This window comes from Plectrocnemia conspersa, unplaced genomic scaffold (assembly GCF_051122295.1).
Source record: "Plectrocnemia conspersa isolate PC_06_02 unplaced genomic scaffold, ASM5112229v1 ptg000009l, whole genome shotgun sequence".
Taxonomy (NCBI): domain Eukaryota; kingdom Metazoa; phylum Arthropoda; class Insecta; order Trichoptera; family Polycentropodidae; genus Plectrocnemia; species Plectrocnemia conspersa.
This window is the reverse complement of record NW_028277173.1, coordinates 28,820,972-28,837,686: the sequence shown is the minus strand read 5'-3', so window position 1 is coordinate 28,837,686 and position 16,715 is coordinate 28,820,972. Positions and strand designations below refer to the sequence as shown.

The 16,715-nt window shown below is 26.2% G+C and overlaps 1 protein-coding gene and 1 non-coding gene across 5 annotated transcripts in view; one reads left to right on the top strand and one right to left on the bottom strand.

Annotated features, from left to right (window-relative positions):
- The first annotated feature begins 3,133 nt into the window (after positions 1-3,133).
- mol (dual oxidase maturation factor 1 mol) overlaps positions 3,134-16,715 on the top strand; it is a 130,054-nt gene continuing 116,472 nt past the window's right edge. For 2 of the 4 annotated variants that reach the window (XM_088193482.1, XM_088193483.1), the window contains exon 1: positions 3,152-3,477. The gene's annotated coding sequence lies outside the window, so the exon portion shown is untranslated. Of the gene's footprint in view, positions 3,478-16,715 lie in introns of all 4 variants that reach the window. The other 2 variants (XM_088193480.1, XM_088193485.1) reach the window with 2 other exon arrangements.
- Positions 16,451-16,531, bottom strand: TRNAD-AUC (transfer RNA aspartic acid (anticodon AUC)). Its single transcript has one exon. It is a non-coding gene; the product is annotated as a tRNA-Asp (tRNA).

Below are 16,715 nucleotides of genomic sequence, written 5' to 3'. Positions count from 1 at the left end.
TAATACCCGTATTCTTTCAAGTATAAATATCGAAGGAATTTACGCCGTACTTTACGATATTACGTTATTAAGCTAATTTAATAAGTGCTATATTATATGTAGTGATCAATTTAAATCTATGAATAATACTTGTTAACAATATAAACAAAATATTAGATCGCGCCAATTCTATTTTAAAACGGATTTTAAAACAAGCCGCCGAGAGAATGCACTTAAGAGATCATAAACCATTAAATTGCTTTTCTGAATAATTTTGTTTCACAAAATCGTGTCCTTGGATCAGTTTATTCACACAAAGAAAAGAATTCGGCCTTAACAAAGACCATCATCTAGTTAATAGTTGCAAAAAAATCATTATAATTATTTGATTTTATTCAACGTAGGTATTTTATTTAAATACTTTTAATAATATAAAAGTATTTTACCAAAATATATCTATATTTACATCAAATGTATCTGTTTATTTTAGGAGTCACAGACCAAAACAAGTAATAATCAACAAACAAAAATACAGTAAACAATACCAACAAAAAATTAATGACACATCTCCGCAAAAAAATATTTTCAGGTAGAGTTTTTTAAATGTTTGCTTATTCATTATATTTGTACATACAATGATTATATTATTTATTAGATTAAAAGATTTCACATAGAATAAATTTATCATTGATTTTTGGAGCGGTATTACAAAGGTAAAGCCAAAACTTAATTTACTATTTAAAAATTAGATACCTTTTCCATTATCGGTATTTTCTATTACTTGTATTAAATTCTAAATGGAATGGGATTTTATTTTACTTATTTGTAATAAATCGTCTAATTAGTAAAAAGCGCTATTTAATAAATAGCATATAATACGGAAACTGTTATTACCTTTAAAAAATTTCCTCACTGATCGCATAGATTGAATTCTTTACAAAAGAAATCAAAAAGTATTAATTTATCTTGTTATTCAGCAATATTATGCTGAAAACCTTAAAAATAAAACAATATTCGTGTTTATTTAAAAGATATTAAAATTAAATATCAGCTGCTGAGAAAGTCCACAGCTGCATAATTTTATCTCTGAAGTATGAGTAATTACTGGAATTTCTGCAGTTAAAATATTATATTTTTGGATTGTTGACTATTAGTTTTTATGCTCATTGCTGTTATAAATAACATAGAGATAGGAATAATTATTATGTATAAAAAAAATTATATTTATTTAAAAGAGATAACAATTAAATATCAGCCATTAAAAAACTATGAGTAATTTTTGGAAAGTTTATATTAAGACTTTTTATAACAATATTACGTGTGATAATGAAATAAAGCACATCTAAACCAAATTTGGCCCAATAGGAGAGCGCAAAAAACAATTATCCCTTCTCAGAAGTCAAAAATCCACGTCAAAAGCAATAAAATCGTGCCATCACCGTCGCAGTGGGAACGCTCGTTACCGAGCGTTCCCACTGCAACGGCGCCGTCACGATTTTATTGCTTTTGACGTGAATTTTTGCCTTCTGAGAAGTGATAATTGTTTATGCGCTATCCTATTGACCAAAATTCGGTTTGATTATACTTTAATCAGCCCTCTTATATTAAAAGTCCATAGTAATATCAATAAGGATAGCTATCATATTTTCAAATCATAGTGTAATATCAAAATTCAGATAAACTATGGATCAATATGTGAGATGCAATGTCTGTCTGTACATTTTCTGCACGTATTTTTCCCTTAGAGATGGGTTAGTTTAGTTTGTATTTTGGACTTTACTTGAAAACTGTAATTAGTTTTAGAACTTTTGTTAGATTAGGTTTGGGTTTGAACAGCAAATGAACGTTTCGCAACTGTCAAATTGAGTTTCATTGACATTTTACAGCAGCATTAATATTTAAATTATATTTTTGCTTGCAGAAATATGTATCTATTGGTGAAAATGTATTTGGACTTTACTAGTGAAAATACACATTCCCTGTAACATTGGATGTAAATAAATAATGATAAGTATGTAAATATATATATATATATATATATATATATATATATATATATATATATATATATATATATATATATATATATATATTACTACATATAGAAGAGTTGCAATCATATAATTGTACTAGGACCTGCCAGATAATTTATATTTTCACTCCTAAAAATATATATTTACTAGTGAAAATTAATTCCGATATGATTTTACTGAAATTACATTTTTTAAGAAATATTTTCGGGATAGATTCGAGACTGTTTTTTCTAGATTTTCTTTTAGGAATAAGCACATAAAACTAAATGTATTATTTATTTATTTTGATGTATTAAATCTATTTGTCAAATTACTGATAATACAATTTAAAAAAACATGAAATTTATGTGCTGCTGTTGATGATGTATTCTATCTGAAATTTCAGTTCGAATACCTAAATTTATTGCTATTAATTCACATTTATTAAATATTATTAATCATGTCTAATATTATATATTTAAATATAATAATATCTAATAAAAAAAATGCATCAAACAAGTGTTTCGAAAGGTGTTTAACTACTGATTATTATTTAAAAAAGTGAAAAAATTAAAGCTGTTCTTTATGAAACGGTTATCGAAAGATTTATTAGCAGAAAAAGAGAGCAGGTGTGAGAATTCTATAACGTTGTATTGAAGGGACTGGTTCTGATAACGCTGGCTAAGTGATTATATTTATATAAATATGTTTGAGTAGAGTTTTACAGATTTTTCAACTTCGAATAGACCACAGTCCCCAAAAGTTTGGATATATGTATATACAGATAATGAACATTAAGTTACGAATTCCAATATTCAGATTTCATCGAAAACTATGTACAAACTTGTCAAAAATAAAAATTATATATACATATATTGAAGATGCACTTGAAATAAAACGAAAGTTCAACTCAACAGCTCAAAAGTGTCGACTTCAACTACAGAGATCACACTCCCACTTTCATCGAGAGCATCGCTCACTTTCCCCGCTCGACATTGACCTTCCTCACACATTTCGTTTTCGATCATCGCCCGAAAATCGGCCACTTTTTTACTCTTCTCGGTCAAACGCTTACTCACAACTACAACAGCACGTACCTGTGTACATCATCATTTTCGCCGGCCTGCCGAAAATTTCACGCCGCGGAGAGAGTTTTTCGAGATTGTCGGCGACGGGTTTCAGTCAGGACCGATTGTCAGCGCGGACCGGGCGTGCACGAGAACGTAGCACTCGGGCTCCCACCTCCGCGGAGTGCCGCGAAAAAAAACTACCTCCACCACTGTCAACATTATCTGCGTTGAGCGTGCTAGCGAGCGCGCGACAAATGTGGGAAAAATCATTGTGTCTTTATTATTGCTGTAATTAATTTTATAAATAATTGAAGAACCGTGCATATTATACCTAAGTGATTTTGGCGAATGTGAATTATTATTGTAATTTGTGTGATGCTGATGGGATATCGTGATTCAAAACCGAGAAGGAAATGGTGAGCGTACTTTTTATTATCGTTGTAAAAGTAATCATTATGATCGTAAATAATTGTTCAATAATGCTATAGTAAAATTTAAAACAGATGAATAGTATATATTAGTATATATTTGAAAACAAATTTGTTCGTATTTATTAACGGTATATATTTAATTTAAAAAATATAAAACTAAGCCTGTTTTAATATTTTCTGCAAATAGAACAATAAATTCGGTATATACAGTGTGTTTAAAATATAATTAGAGAACTGAATAATGAACTTCATGACAAAAATCAGACCTTTTTTCTATTTTAGTTGTATTTTGATGCATTTTTAGCAGTAAATAAATATTTCTCTTTGAAAAAAATCATTTATATTATATTTTTCAATAATTTCAATAAATTGGATAAGGACAGAATTTATTCAATCCTTAATATATGTTTATATTTCTTGGATTACTTGGATTGGATTGTAGTTTTTTAAAGTAGCTCTATGTGTGTTAAAATTTGTTTGCAAATTATTGCTAACTATATTGCTTTTTGAGTGTTTAAAAAATATTAGACATGGCAGGAAATATTCAACGAATGTAAATTTACTGCTACTAATTTACATTCGTTAAATATTTCCTCTTATGTCTAACATTTTTAAACGTCTAAAAAGTAATAAAGTTAACAATAATTTAACTGTTCCTTAGAATAATAATGTTTATTGTGACATACTACCTAGATAGTGGTTGCTTTTGAAGGCAATGTTCCGCTCCTTTTATTTTTTGTATATATAAAGAGTGCTGATGGAATTTATACATGAAAAACCTCAGTATACACATCTCAAACAACTGTAGTTTAGTTTGATTCATTACTTGAGGTTTATTTTTACTTTTTTTATAAATATATTCTTGCTAAGATTGTAGTTTTTTGACGCGGCTTCATTTGTGTTAAAATTTGTTTGCAAATTATGATTAACTTTATTGCTTTTTGAACGCTTAAAAAATATTATAAATGAGCGTAAATATTTATGGAGTATAAAGTTAGGTATTAAATCTGAATTTTAGTATAAAGTTAGGTATTAAATCTGAACATAGAAAAAACTCTCGAATGTATCCTAAAAATATTTTTTTAAATATGTCATTTCAGTAAAATCATATTGGAATACATTTTCATCAGTAGACATATATTTCTACCAGTGAAAATATAAATTATCTGGCAGGTGCTAGTATAATTATATAATTTCAAATTTTCTGTATGTAGTACTTTATATATTTACATACTTATCATTATTTATTTACATTCAATGTTACAGTGAATCTGTATTTTTTGGTAAAGTTATATTTTCACTATTAAACTCCAAATATATTTTCATTAGATATATACTTCTAATACCGAAAATATAATTTAAATGATAAGCGCTAATATTCTGCTCTAAAATTTTTTTGAAGCTCTTTTTGATAGTTGCGAAACGTCCATTTGCTGTTCAAACCCAAACCTAACCTAATGATAATTCTAAAACTGTACAAAATATAAACTTGGCCAACTCATCTTTCAGGGAAAAAAAATTAAAAAAAAATAAGTACAGACAGACATCGCATCTCATATATTATTCCATATAACAATATATTTTTAAAATATGATAGCTATCTCACCGATATTACTATAGAATTCTTATATAAGAGGGCTGATTTAAGTATATATTTAAACCGAATTTTGGTCAATCGAAGAATGCAAAAACAATTATCACTTCTCAGAAGGCAAAAATTCACGTCAAAAGCAATAAAATCGTGTCGGCGCCGTCGCAGTGGGAACGCTCGGCAACGAGCGTTTCCACTGCGACGGCGTCGGCACGATTTTATTGCTTTTGACGTGGATTTTTGACTTCTGAGAAGGGATAATTGTTTTTTGCGCTCTCCTATTGGTCAAAATTCGGTTTAGATGTACTTTATCATTAAAATGCTTTCTTTTGTCCATAGTAGTTATTTATTTTGATTTGTTCAATGATATGTATTTGTATATAAACCATTTAATAAATGGGTTAATAATTAAAAATTTAGCTAAAAACTTACCTAACCACATACTTTGTAGCTTTAAAGTTAAAACACCGAACCATATTTATTATCATTAGTTACGATAGTACCAAATTAAATATAACGTTTAATATTTTTTAACGTTTTGTTTTTAATTGCCATTTTTATTATATACTTTGCTCTAACATCTTCAGAATTATATCTGATAATATGTAACAATCAAATATTTATGTTTTTAATTTGACTCACGATACAATAATACATATTTCAGTATCAAAGCTCATATTTTTAAAATTTATTTATCATTATAGTAACATGATAGTCGTTAGCCTAATGCGTTACAATAGGGTAAACACAAGTAATAGTTACAATTAAGCATTGAGACACCAGATTTAAATCAGTAAATTAGTAACATATATTTTATTAATTATAAACTATTACTGGCACCCCGACAAAGCCGCGCAGGACAATCAAACCGCGCAAAGTCAAAACAAAATTCATTTTATAACATGGTTTTTATTTATTTATAATTACAAATATATATATATAGAAAGAGGGAGGCGTCTCGCTACCGCTCGCGCCGACTTTCACTGTAGAACCAAACAACCTAACCTTTTTTTAATGATATTGTATTGATTTATTTTCATTTCGGTATATTTTGTAACTGTCCAGCATCATCCAATCTATGACTAACTGTTCAAAAAGCGAATCACTAGTGATAGAGCTGTCTACAAAACAAAATAATTAGAATTAAAAAAATCATTTTCTTTTATTTTATTCAATTTTATAATTTTGATTTGCGCGGCAATGTCTGCGCGGCTTTATTGTAGCGGCAATGTCGGGATTGTCTTTCGCGGCTATGTCGGGGCGGCTTAGTCGGCGCGGAATTGTCCGGCGCGGCTTTGTCGGGTCCACACTATTACTACAACATAATAATAATATATGTCACTATGCATGACCTATCACGATTGTATTTTAATCATTTATCATTATATATATATACATATATATAATGAGATTAGATACATCTAGGAAAACTTATTTTGTAATGATCGATTTTAGTGAACCTGATCTGCTATCTTGATTCAAAATATCGGCCATTCCAAAACTCCATTAAAAAGTTTTACAACAAAAATTAAAAACGGCAAAAACTTAATGCATAACTTGCAATATATGCAGTTTTTAAGGTAATACAATAAAAATAAAATGCTGCTAAAAAAATTAAACAAAGCCTCAATCCTAAAAATAGATATTTTGTGTATAAGCTTTTAACGCTTTAAATAGAGCTTTTAATTTTTAAAATAATATTTGTAAATTAACATTTACATATTCGATTAATACAACTCTTAGGAATCTAAATTTAAAATCCAATGTGCAATACAATTACAATGCCTCGTATACAATTCTAATGACATAAGACATATTTCGTATCACTGTCACCATAAAATACTCGTTTTTTTTTCTATAAGAGATTAATACGTAAAATTTCACAAAATCACAGTTTCTAAAATGAGCATCACTCAGCGTTTTTTTGACCGTTTTTACAAGAATTGATTACAAATATTCAATAAATAGCCTCATTCTTTTACAGCCTCTCAATAAAATTGAGCAATCGATTCAAACATTGTTGGAAAAGTTTCACAATTGATATAATCACGATTTTTTTATAATAAATTATATACGCACACAAATACACAACTAAGTGTGTTATTGTTATCGAACATAATAAACATTGTATGTTTACACAAGTCTTCCAAGTTTACATTTTGTTTTACTTTATTGCCGTTATATATTTTATTTCGTATCAAAACGAATCGAGAGAATCTCCCGAGGTCTTTGCACAATTGTTTAATTATATTTGTTAATTCTTATATCCATTGTTATTGCCTTTGGTGGATGTGGATGGTTGAGGCCATTGTGTTTTGTTTACAAACAAGGTTCCATTCATCTCTTGCGTGAGGATTGATGTTTATTATTTATTCAACATATATTTAATCGACAATAAGCAATATAATAATATCAATTTAATTTTATATTATTATATATTTTTTTTTTTATTTTTTCAAGATTTTTTACCAGAGCTACGATTTTTTAAATTTTTAAATAGTCATTATGATTAAAATGATTATTTAACTTAGTCGATATATTAACAAAATTTATATAAGAAACTATTTTTATCTTGATCTTTCAATATCTTTTATAAAATTATTTTAAACTATTATTGGTATAATTTTGTGTAGAAATCATTTACAAAAATTTAAATTTAAAAAAATATTATATGAAAAGAATGTTTTTTATTTATTATTTATTCAGTTATGTATGTAAATATATTACAACTATATTATTTGTAAATATATAAATAGCTGGAATACCTCAAAACAGTGAAAGATCAACCGTCGTACATGTACGGCGATACTCATCAAAAATAGATCTTATTAATATCTCTGCTAAGTTCATTAGTCAGCCAAATCCGCCATATTGTTTCAACATTGCAGCCATTCATAAAATTAAAAAATCGTAGCACCGTTAAAAAAATAAATTAAATAAAAAATATATTTTTTATTTTAACGATACGAAACTAATTTATATAAATCTTAAAATATCTCAGCTGAATTTATTGATCCGCCATTAAGTTTTAAAATATCAGCTATTCAATATAAACCTTAAAGAATAATAGATAAAAAATATTTCAAAAATTAAAAAAAAAAATTTAATTTTTAATAATTTATGAGAGTTTTTGAGGATATGATAATTATCGTCATTTTAATAATATCGACATGAAACTGATTTACATATAATATCACGGCTTAGTTTGTTATCTAGTGTGATCCATCATCTGATTTCAAAACAGTAGCTATTTAAAGCATAAAAATATTGCTACTACGTTAATCAAAATGTATATAAAAAAAAAAAAATTATTTAAAAATTTTTTTTTTTAGTAAATTCTGTGTGATTTAACCAAATTTAAAGACATGATCACTGTCGTTGTTTTAATCACATCGGCATTAATTAGTCTTAAAAATATATTTTGTTAATATTTTGGCTAAGTTCGTTTTTTTGTTTCAAAATAGCAGATATTCAAAAATTTAACTCCATAAAAAAAAATTTAGGAAAAAAGTAAATACGTAATAAAACTTTTATAAAAATATATATATAATTATTAAAAAAATTTTAAGCTCCGTCTAAAAATTTTTTGATACAAAGTAAAGAAATCGAAAATATTTTCTAATAAATATAAAAATCACAAAAAATAAAAAAATAAATTTTTTAACCTCATTCTTGCTGTCTATTCCGGACGGAATTTTTTTAAATTTTTTTATTGTTTTACTATATCTCACTCTATATTTTTACTAAATAAAATAAGATTTATAGCAATATTTTGTCCAAACAAATAATAGTATGAGGTACTATTCCTATATGTTTAATTATTAGGAAATAGCTTAAGCTTTTAAATAGTTAAAAATAATAACAAGTGTACTTTTACGTAAGCACATAATTATCATAAATTATTTGTATTGTATCAAACACGCACGTGTACGTTGCGTCAGCAGTAATGCGCACGCACCTCAACAACACGTTCCGTTATATCTTCCTTCCAAATTCATTCAATCCAACGATCACAATCGTTTCTTTTGTTATCGAGGATTGTTCGAAGTCACGTCTCTTCGCAGAGATGCATCGTTTCGCTGCATTTTCGTCACGAAATTCGTCACGGTCGCAATTATTATCAAAGCGGACCGTTTTGCAATTCGCAATCACCGACCAATGTTTCTACGTTTTTCTACAAATGTTGGCAAAATCGGGAGAACATAACCATCGTTCATTTGCATAGGACCTCGTGTTCAATGCGTTGGCCCGCATGCTCCTTTGTATTTATATCTCCTATCACAATTATTTAGAGATAACGCCATTGAATGCAACACGAAGCTAGAAGGCATATAATAGATAATATGTGTTTTAAATATTGCATGTAAATAATAAGCTACTAGCTAGGTGCAAAATATTAAATGTTATTATCTGAATATAATATTTTCATGTCATGAATAATTCAAGTGTTTTGGTATAAGCAAATTCTTTAGAAGCATAATAAAACTACCACTAATAACCAGTAGTTTCTTGCGATATCAATACACAGTTTTAGAATCATCTGATCCATAATTTGTTAGACAATTTTCGTTCAAAATTATATAATATATATTTTATACTCATAATATGCATATTAACATCTCGATTTTTGATAAAGTCATTATTCAACGATTACCGAACGCTCTTTTACAAGTCATTGCCTTTACATCGTCACAGCTTTTGAGGCATTCGAAAGCGCTTTTGATTATTTCGTCATAGGCAATCAAACCGAGCGACTTCCGTGCCACAAAAGAGAATTTAAAAAAAAATATAGTGCTAACCCTTTTGTTGTCAGAGTTGAGCATTTTGAGGAGACTTTATCATACACGCCGATCGGAGATTAAGCGCTTTTGGGAAACACCGATCACGAGTTGCAATAAATAACCGGCTCGTTGTTTGTGTGGCATTTGAGAAAATGTATCATTGAGTTATTGCTATGAATTATTGCTCTATTGCCGTGGATCTGTTTGTGGGAAAAATTGCTATAGTACGTTATCCGATTTAAGAATTTAATTTGCTCTAAAAACCTATTTAAAATTATTATTGAATTGCTTTATAATATAGAAAATAAATATATTATTAATAAGTAAATCGGAAATAATCTTTAAAAGTTGGCAAATTATATTTTTTTAATAAAAAAATATTATATTAACCATCAATTATATATTAAAGTATTGTAACTTTTTTTCATATGCATTGTTTTATATATTTTAATAAATGCTTTTTTTATAGTAAATATTCTCTTTATGTGGGTTAAAAGCGGGAGACAAGGACAAAACATTTTTTGTACATTATGTTGGAATTTCGAATAAATATTTAGAACAGGATATACTTTACGACTTCAACATAAACACCAATTTTCCTTAAAGTAAAACAAAATCTTATTATAAAATAACCATTTTTATTATTAAAAGGTTCTAAATTCATCCCTAAATGTTTGGCTACCAAAGCTATCAAAGCCACATAAAATCTGACAATTATTTTATGACAAAATGTAAATAAATCTAATTTCGGTTCCGAAATTGTGACCGATTTGGAATTAGACTATTAATTAGATTACTATGTTATTTATTTATTTTAATTTTAAATATATAGATTAAATTTTTTGCCAAAAATACTGTTGTTAACAACTTGTTTGAATATCTTTGATCTAAATTTTTGTTAATTGAAATTTTCGCTGTGCGCAATTTTCGTTTGCGCAATAATAACCGAAGCAGAATTAGCAATAAATTCAGCATCCAAACGATAAGAATGTGTTAAAAAACGTTAGTAACATGATCTATATATTTATATTTAACTCTACTTCTGTATCGAAAATTGTTCTTGACTAAAAAAAAAATTTTGTTTTATAAATATGTAAAAGAATCAGCATAACTATTTTATATTAAATCTTATTCTACTGAAAAATAGGATAAAAACATTTTAGCTATTTATCTTAACCTTACATAGTATTTTTTTTAATTAGGAAAAAATGCACTTCCTAAATGTTTATTGTTATTGGTATTAATAAATTAGATTTATTTTACTTCTGAAGTTACAAAATTATTTATTTTTTAAATAATCGCCATTTAAAAAAATGCTGTTCATTTGTAAAAGGTTGTCCAAGTAACTCAGATATTATATTTTCAAGAGTATTTTTGAAACACGTTTTAAAAGTATATTTTAAATATTTTTTATTTAAAACAATATTTTTTTTGTTTAATTTATTTTTTATCTAGATTTTTTAAGAAATTATAAACATTTTTATTTTTTTAAATAGTCGCCATTTTGATCCAAAATCATGTTGGCTAAGTACATTTCATAAGAAATCTACTTGCGTTTTGGTTGACGCACATTGTATGTCCTATCATAACAGATTGCGTCAAAGCCACCGCATTTTCTAGCTACTTGTGTTAAAAATATATTACTCTTAATAATTACATCTTTCAGTAAAATACCATAAATCACTTATATTTTCATTACATTATTATTATGAATATTGTGAAAAAAAAATATTATTACAAAGAATTTTCGTTACATTAAATAAAAAAATATTTCTCCTTTATTATAGATCATTTTTGACCTGTTATATTTTTTCCATGATTTTTTAACAGATAAAAAAATTACGGTAGTTGCCGTGTCCTCAAATTTAACATTAAATATGTTTTTAATAGCCATAGTTATTGACCATCTAGCCAATATAATGTTTTGTGGAAAAACCAGACTCTTTGTTATTGTCTAATACTTTATACGAATTGGATACTGTACATGTCTGGACTTCGTACCTATTTTGGTAAACTGATTCCATCCTCACTCACGTATTATATGCAAGCGTTTTTGAAACTGTTAATGTATACCGAGTAATGTATGTTTGCTCAGTCATTTAATAATAAATTAAAAGGACACAAATATTTTTTTAATTTAGAAAATATCATTTTAGTAAGTCTTGTACTGCTAATATTGTCGCAACGATTGCGGATGATCCCGACATTTTTGCAAGTTAATTTAATTACCGTCTTTTGAATGTTTTATAAATTGACACACATTGTTCAATAACGGTTAAAATTAAGATGACCAGATTTTTGTTCAAACGAAAATTCTAAAAATAGGTGATTGTTTGATTGTCAAATATATTTTACTTTTAATTCCAACTGCTAAATATTTTTTCTATTTTCAAGTAAAAAATTGTGTAATTACAGTAAATTTAATTCCAATTTAATTGTAAAATATTTTTAAAATAAAATCATGTTAACACAAATCAATTTGCTATTTTTGCGGACTTTTAAATATATATATTTTCATGCTTTAACAAAATGTGACTATTTTTCACGCTGCCATAATAATTATAAATGTATATATGGCAATCTCTTCATATATCTAAATTTTGTCATCTCTTTGATTCGTTCGCACGATATTTTTACTTTTGATTGAATTACATTAAGCTTAACCCTCGAAAGCTTGTGAACAGACTAACCGCGAAGTTTCTTTATCACGCGAAAACGCGTGAACGGACCCTAATATGTATTTTTTTAAATATTTTGTATTCGGATTCAAATTGTTTTTAAGTAAATTAAGACTTCTGTACTTCTTATTGTATCCTCATTAAACACTCAAAAATATACTAAAAATATCCGGTTACAAAATTTCAGCTATTCAAAAATTCAACTTTGTTAAAAAATCATAGAGAAAAATTGTTTTAATATATAATAAAATAATATTAAAATAATTATTATTATTCAGAAATCTTATTCATTTTTGCCAAATGCATTTTTATATATAAATCTTATTTTTTTTTGTTGATGTAAGAGTTAATAATGACTTTACTGGCATAGTAGACAAATTTTTATATTCTAATAAAAAATATTTCGAGCTGTATCATTTTGCAACTGAAGCATCAGTGCTATATTTATTAATTAAAAATGCAATAAAAAATTGCTCAGCCATTTTTTATATAAGAAATACATTTTAATTTAACTGTAACGAAAGATCTTTGTGATTGTAATAGGTTCACCTTTTCAATGCTCACAATAAGCCTTTTAGACACTATCTACAATCTATATTCTTTCTCGTGTATTGTGTTTCTTATCTCAATAATAAATTATACATTTAATAATTACAGGTATTAATATGTATGTATATACAATTTATTTAATTAAAATAATTAACCAATTACAAATATAATTTGTGCGACGATCGCTAATTTGCATGCTTCTGATTTTTAAGCATCATTTATAACAATAAAAAATGAAAAAGAAAACACAGTATATTTGCGAAAGACTTTCACCGCCACTGCAATTATTGCGATACATCTTTTAAATTAATTAACGCCATTTTCCACATACTCGAAAGTGATTCCTTTAAAAAAGTTTATCAATTTTTGACGTGTCATATACGGTTATGCGATCGCAATAATTTCAACACGTTCCGGTTTCGATATAAATCAATTAATAATCGCCAGATGATAATGATAATCGTATATTATATTGTATATAATGTGATTAAAAAAACACATACACACCGAGCGATAAAGGTTAAGAAACAACGCTAGTGCGATATTATTGCGAGTTCGGTGTTAAAATTTTGAAAATGTCAAACGTAACTTTGGTTAAATTTATGATGGGTTTTCTTTCGATAGGAATGTTGGCGCCTGCTAAATAATTCTACAGGGTGATTAATAAATCACGTACGAAACGATACACTGTTGCATAACTTTGTTTGCGAGAGCGAGCTTGAAGCGCGTTGTTTGGATACTTTGCAAATTTAACCTTTGACACTAATAAGTCTCGTTAAATTGTATCGGGTGATTATATTTTTAATTATTAACACACACCTGAAGCGTTTCTTTATATTGAATTTTATCTCACAACACAAAAATAAGCTTTAATATCCACTAGATATTTTTTTAAGTGTTGATAAAATATCCGACTAATTAAAGTGTCATAGAGTACACAAATAACTAATAAACGCGTTCCTAATAAAAAAATCGATTAAATCGATAAAAATTGATTAAAAAAATATTTATTATAGAAACTTTTTTATCATCTTTTTACTATTATTAATTTCTCAAAGCATATAGTTTTGATATTTAGATATTTTGCTGTAATTAAATTTAATTTAATAAAGAATGCTATAAATAAATGTATATGCAAAATTAAGGTTCAAGCATTAGTCATTATTTTTCGAAGCAATTAACCAATATTATAAAATTAACCCAATATTCTAAAATTTGTCACTAAAATCACCCATTTCTTCATATACATACATATGAATGAGTTGATTAAATAATTGTTAAAAAAAACACACGTAGCTGTAAATTGATATAGACGAAAAAAAAACTGTCAATTCAAGCAAAAAATTAATTATATTTAAAGACTTTCTATATCACCACTAAAAAAAAAAATTTTGTATTATAATATTACGCTAAAAATTATAGTAACAATTTTGATAAAGAAAATTTTACTTTTTATTTTTTTATAAAGTTTTTTTAATTTTACTTTTTATTTTAAGTCATTGATTTTCGAGTCATTGGTTTTTCATTATTTCTTTATTTTTAAAAATCTGGAATTTTTAAACTCCAATCGGAATATTCGAATATTTAAATACCAAATATATCCACCGGTTTTTAAACTATTTATTTTTCGAATATTTACCCAAATTTTTGTTTATATTTGGTGTTTTCAACCAAATCTAAAAATACATTGTATATTGTTTCTTAAGTTATTATATATTATATCAACGCACGTAGTCATTTTTTTCTTTGATGTAACACTGCATTATCTATAGCTCAATCTTATGTTAGTTATAATGGCCATAAAAATTAATAGCCAAACAACAATATAATTAAAATAAAACTCTTTTTATTGCTGAAATTCCAGAAATAATTCATATTTTATAGAAAATAAATAATGTGCTGGTATTATTTTTTTTTTAAATCAATACAAAAAATGTTTAATTTCAACTTATTTATTACGGATTTTTTTTTGAATAGATATAATTAAAATTATACTTTGTTTTTATTTAATGTTTAAAGCAACAATTTATTTATTAATTTTTAAATTATAATATATAGTCGTAAGACTTCTTACTGATTTTTTTATATTTGAGTGTTCGAATATTTTATTGTTTACTATTTGATAGAAAATAACAAAACTAGCAGAGAATAAAAACACTTTTTGTGATTGCCGAAATTACAGAAATAATTCATATTTTAGAGTGAATAAAGTGTTGGTATTTATAGGTATTAGAATATTGAAGCAATAATTGCCTTATTATTTTTTAAATTAAAATAAATAGTTGTAAATGTTTTTTTATTTATTTATTTTATATTTAAATTTTATTTTTTGGTGATTTAAATTTAATTTATATATTTAAGTGTTAAAATATTTTATTGCTTACCAACAAAAATTTTGAGACTCAAATTGTATATTTTCTTCTGCGTTTCAACTGGTTAAACATAACCAATAACTACTAAGTTAGTAAAAAGAGACACTAGACAGAAAAGTCTGTAAATCACTGACTGTTATTACAGTTTACAATTAATATATGTCATTATCCACGACTTAGCTTCACTTTATTCATCCGTAAAATATGGATCAATAAAATTATTCTGATTTTCAAGTCGTTTAAACCCAGATCTTTCATGTATTAGTCACTAACTTATACCACTGGTCAATGTATAATATCAAGATGATAAAAGCAAAGTGGTATTATTAACCCTTTGGTTGTCGAAATCTAATACATTTTTTCACTATTTTGCTTAGAATTGACGCATATGATGTCATCATTAAAAAAGGAACGAATGAATCTTATATGTGCTATATTAGGATATTTACTTTAAAAGAGTAAATAACATTTTTTACGAACATATTTCATCAATGTTTAGATAGTACTTAATCCTAAAAGGCTAGACAATCAAATGATTAAGTAATTTTCATCTAAAATTGAAGTTATCTTCACAATTTAAGTAATCAAAATGTATGCTTATTAATTATTTAATACATATAAGCAATATCCGATTATATATATTGAATATTTTTTACGCATTAAAAAAAATCAATAATCTACTATATTACCTGATTATTAAAATTAACTAAAAATAATATGATAAAAAAATTAGTGATTTTTAACAAAGTCTGTTCGTCTGAAAAGTCTGTGTTAAGACAGATTATACATATGTATGTCTATCCATATATCAAACTGCACAATCACAAACATAATTAAAATAATGATTATTATTTAATTATTGTTTTTAATAAATGCTTCCACAAATAATAATTTATTATAGATGTCACTAATTCATATAATATAAATATTATTTTGACATATATTATACAAAATTGCATTAATGGTGACTAACATAAAAAAAACATTCGGTCCGCAGAGGATTCGAACCTCTATCCGACAGTCTAATAATTGATAGTCTGTTGCTCTGACCAATTGAGCTAGCGGACCTGGATGCAAATACAAATATTTTGCTCTATATATACAGTATAATATAATGGAATTTAATTAAAAATATATTTAGTGCATATGCATATATATAACACACTGAATCAATAACTGCTGTAGTTAGAGAGCATTTAGTATTGCCACATTTCTGTTAGGTCGAAAGAAACGTAGTATTTTGAATCAAATT